The sequence below is a fragment of the Octodon degus genome, unplaced genomic scaffold (assembly GCF_000260255.1).
Source record: "Octodon degus isolate 3935 unplaced genomic scaffold, OctDeg1.0 scaffold00027, whole genome shotgun sequence".
Classification (NCBI taxonomy): Eukaryota; Metazoa; Chordata; class Mammalia; order Rodentia; family Octodontidae; genus Octodon; species Octodon degus.
This window is the reverse complement of record NW_004524603.1, coordinates 15,496,236-15,500,513: the sequence shown is the minus strand read 5'-3', so window position 1 is coordinate 15,500,513 and position 4,278 is coordinate 15,496,236.

The window sequence follows — 4,278 nt, the reverse complement described above, 5'->3', positions numbered from 1 at the left end:
GTGATCCTCCTGTTTTCAGCCTCCCCAGCACTGGGATCACAGGTATGAGCCACCAAGCCTGGTCTGGCCCACACTTTTAAAAGTATGCTTGGGCCAGGGAGATGGCTCAGTGGAATGAGCGCTTCCCTGGCAAGCGCAAGGGGCTGAGTTCAATCCCTAATTCTGCAAAAAAATAAATAAATAAAAATATGCTTGATGGGGCTGGGGAGATGGCTCAGTAGAATAAGCACTTGCCTGGCAAGGGCCTGAGATCAACCACTCATTCCAAAAAAAATAAATAAATAAAAATAAAAGAATGGAAAAAAAAGTATGCTTGAGGAATCTCTGTAAGCTTTTTTACTAACTCATCTTTTTTACTAATGATCTTTCTGGAACGAAGTCAGGGAACCTACGCCCACCTGGGAGTGGAGGAAATCAAGATTCTCTCGATCAGCTTTGGGGACCTCCTTGAACCCTGGTCTGTGACAGGCGGGTGCTCAGGCCCTTCCCTGACAGAAACTAATTTGAAAGCATAGACACAGTGACGCCACAATCCCATTGAGTTCCACAAAGTGTGAGATTTATGGGAGGCAGATCTGTTTGCATTATGCTGCAGGATTTTTGAAAACCAGGAGTGGCGGCCAATGTCCTGTAATCCTAGCTTTTGGGAGGCCGAGGCTGGAGGATCAAGTTCAAAGCCAGCCCTAGCCATCTAGCAAGGCCAAGGCCAGCCTGAACTGCGGAGTGAGATCTTATCTCAAGGAAAAAAAAAAAAGAAAGAAAGAAAGAAAGAAAAGAAAAAGAAAACCCTGCGTGACTCAGCCCACTGGAAGCAGAGACGAGTTCCAGAGCTGTGACACCAGGACTTGGTCATGAGGACAACAGCCTCATGCATCCGTGGAGCTGGCCTCCTGCCTCGGGTGGCCCGTCTGACTGCTTGTGGCCCCATCCTCTCTGCAGCGTAGGGCCTAGTGTTGAAAGCAGCTGAGTTAGATAGAAATATTATAGGAATCAGATAGGGCTGGGCCCTCAAAGAACGCAACATGGAGGACAAGCTACCGCGCAACTGTGAGAGAGACAGGCACCCCTGCTGTGGGCCAGGCCTCAAGGCAAATCTATGCAGCTCCCTAGGGAGAGGCCTCAGGGATTGACATTCTAAATAGGCACTGGGGCCTGCCCCTTAGCTCAGTTCTTTAAGTGGCTGCTTCAAAAAAGCAGTCAGCCTCAGGTTGCTGTGGTTCGATCCCCACAACTCCAGACAGCCAAACCTGCCCTGAAGGCATTCAGAGCCAGCCCAAAAAAATATCCTTCAAAAAACAAAAAGATAAATTAAATACATAGGCATCAATCACCTTAAAAAAGCTAGAAAGAGCCACTAACCCAAATCCCCACAGAAAAAGCCCCTGTTTGTTTGGGGTTTTTTTTGGCAGAACCGGGAATTGAACTCAGGCCCTTGCATTTGCCAGGCAAGTGCTTATTCCACTGAGCCATCTCCCCAGCCCAAAGCCCCTGTTTTGTTTAATCAGTTTTACCTTAGCAATTATAATCTTCTTGGTAGACCATAGTTTTGTCCCACCTCATGTCTACCTGGCAGGTTCCCATGGACCCACCTCACCTTTTATAGAGCAAATTTGCTCTATAAAAATTTGCTCTGGTGGGGCCGGGGAGATGGCTCAGTGGAATAAGCGCTTCCCTGGCAAGCGCAAGGGCCTGAGTTCAATCCCTGGTTCCACCAAAATAATAAAATAAAATAAAATAAAAAATAAAAATTTGCTCTGGGGGTGCTGGGGAGATGGCTCAGTAGAATAAGCACTTGCCTGGCAAGTGCAAGGGCCTGAGTTCAATTCCCAGTTTCGCAAAAAAGAAAAAGAAAAAAAAAATTTGCTCTGGGCTGGGGAGATGGCTCAGTGGAATAAGGGCTTCCTTGCTAAGTGCAAGGGCCTGAGTTCCATCCCCAGTTCTGGGGAAAAAAAGAAAAAAAAATTTTTTTTTTTTGCTCTATAAAAGTCCCAAAACAAAGCAGGATCATGGGCAACCCACACAGGTTCCTTTCTATCCCTCTCTCGGACTGACGCTTTCTTTCCCTCAATAAATACATTCTGCTTTTTTTTTTTTTGTGGAACCAGGGCTTGACCTCAGGCCCTTAGCTTGCCAGGGAAGCACTTATTCCACTGAGCCATCTCCTCAGCCCCTATATTCTGCTCTTTACCATTATTGTTCCTTGCCTTTTTTTTTTTCTTTTTTTGCGGAACCGGGGATTGAACTCAGGTCCTTGCGCTTGCCAGGGAAGCCTATATTCCACTGAGCCATTTCCCCGTCCCCAACCATTATTGTTCCTAACATTCATTCTTTGGTTTTAGAGAAAAAGAACTTGTTCCAGGTATCTTTCAGGTTGGGCATTTCATTGCCCTATAACACTAGTTTGCTTATTTGCCTTTGTTATAGGCCAGCCTGACCTTTGTCAGCTATTCATACTAGAGGGCCCTTACCATTCTCTCTGGCTCTCACTTTTTTTTCTTACCGTTGTCTTGGTGATTTTGTTTCTGTTTTGTTTTAGTACAGGAAATTGAACTTGGGACCTTGCACTGGCCAGGCAGGCTCTTGGGCTGCTGTGCTACACGCCTGGCCTTACTTTGTTTTATTTCAGTTCTGAGGGTTGAGCCCAGGGCCTTCACACATGGATCTACATCCCAGGCCATTCACTAGTTTTTTTTTTTTTTTCTATGAATTTAGGACAAGGTGTACAGGGCATACAGGGTCTCACTACACAGATCAGACTTGTAGTGATCCTCCTGTTTTCTTTCTTTCTTTTTTTTTTTTTTTTTTTGTGGTACAGGGAATTGAACTCAGACCCTTACGCTTGCCAGACAAGTGCTTATTCTACTGAACCATCTCCCTGGCCCCAAAGAAGTGAGCTAAGGGGCAGGCCCCCAGATCCTCCTGTTTTCAGCCTCCCAAGTGCTGGGATGGTTATGGGCAGCTAAATTAGACAGAAATATTATAGGTAGTCAGATAGGGCCAGGCCCGCAAGGACAAAATGGAAGACAAGGTGACTTCGCAGCTTGGAAGAGCCAGATACTCTCATATGAGTCAGACCTCAAGGCAAAAGAGGAAACCAGGGCTGGGGAGATGGCTCAGTAGAATAAGTGCTTCCCTGGCAAGTGCAAGGGCCTCAGTTCAATCCCCGGGTTCCGGAAAAAAAAAAAAAAAAAAAAGCAAAAACAAAAGAGGAAACCATACAGTAACATACTTCCCTAGGGATGGGCATCAGGGATTGATACTCTTTTTTTTTTTGTATTTTAGGGAAGGGTCCACAGGGTGTTAAGAGTTTCACTACTAGGGGCCGGGGAAATAGCTCAGTAGAATAAGCACTTACCTGGCAAGTTCAGGGGCCTGAGTTCAATTCCTGGTTCTGCAAAAAAAGAAAAAAAAGAAAGAAGGAAAGAGTCTTACTACTAAATCAGACTCATGGGGGGGGGCAGAGATTACTCAATGGAATAAGCGCTTCCCTGGCAAGTGCAAGGGGCCTGAGTTCAATCCTAGGTTCTAATAAATAATAAATAAATCAGACTCGTAGTGATTTGCCTGTTTACGGCCTTCCAAGAGCTGGGATTACAGGCAAACAACATCAGGTCCAGTCTCAATTGCCATGGGCCCCGGGGGCGCGAGGCTGACAGGCTGGCCTGGGCATTGAATCTCTGTGCCTGCTTGCAGATGCTTTAATCCGCTGAATATTTGGCTGGCCCTAAGGATTGATATTGGTGGCTCTTGAACTCAGGCCTTTGCCCTTGCCAGGGAAGTGCTTATTCCACTGAGCCATCTCCCCGGTTGACCATAGCTTTGTCACACCTCATGCCCACCTAAACGAGTTCCCATGTTCTGTAGCACCTTAGACCCACCTCACCGCATGGTTTTACTCTATTAAAGTACCTGGAAGTGATAGCTTCTCAGGGACCCCCATCAGGCACCCCCCCCTTCCTCTCTTGGACAAGAGTTTTCTTCCTCCAATAAATATATTTTGCTTATAAACTCCATTTGTTCCTAAAATTTATTCTTCAATTTTAGAGGATACAAACTCGTCCCAGGTATCTTTCAGGTCATGAGTTTCTCTCTCTTTTTTTTTTTTTTTTTTTTTTGCGGAACCGGAGATTGAACTCAGGCCCTTGCGCTTGCCAGGGAAGCGCTTATTCTACTGAGCCATCTCCCCAGCCCCAAGGTCATGAGTTTCTTTTTTCCCCTGTATCATTTGGAGCTCATTCACCGAGATCATTTTTTTCCCCTAAGTCAGGATTACAGGGG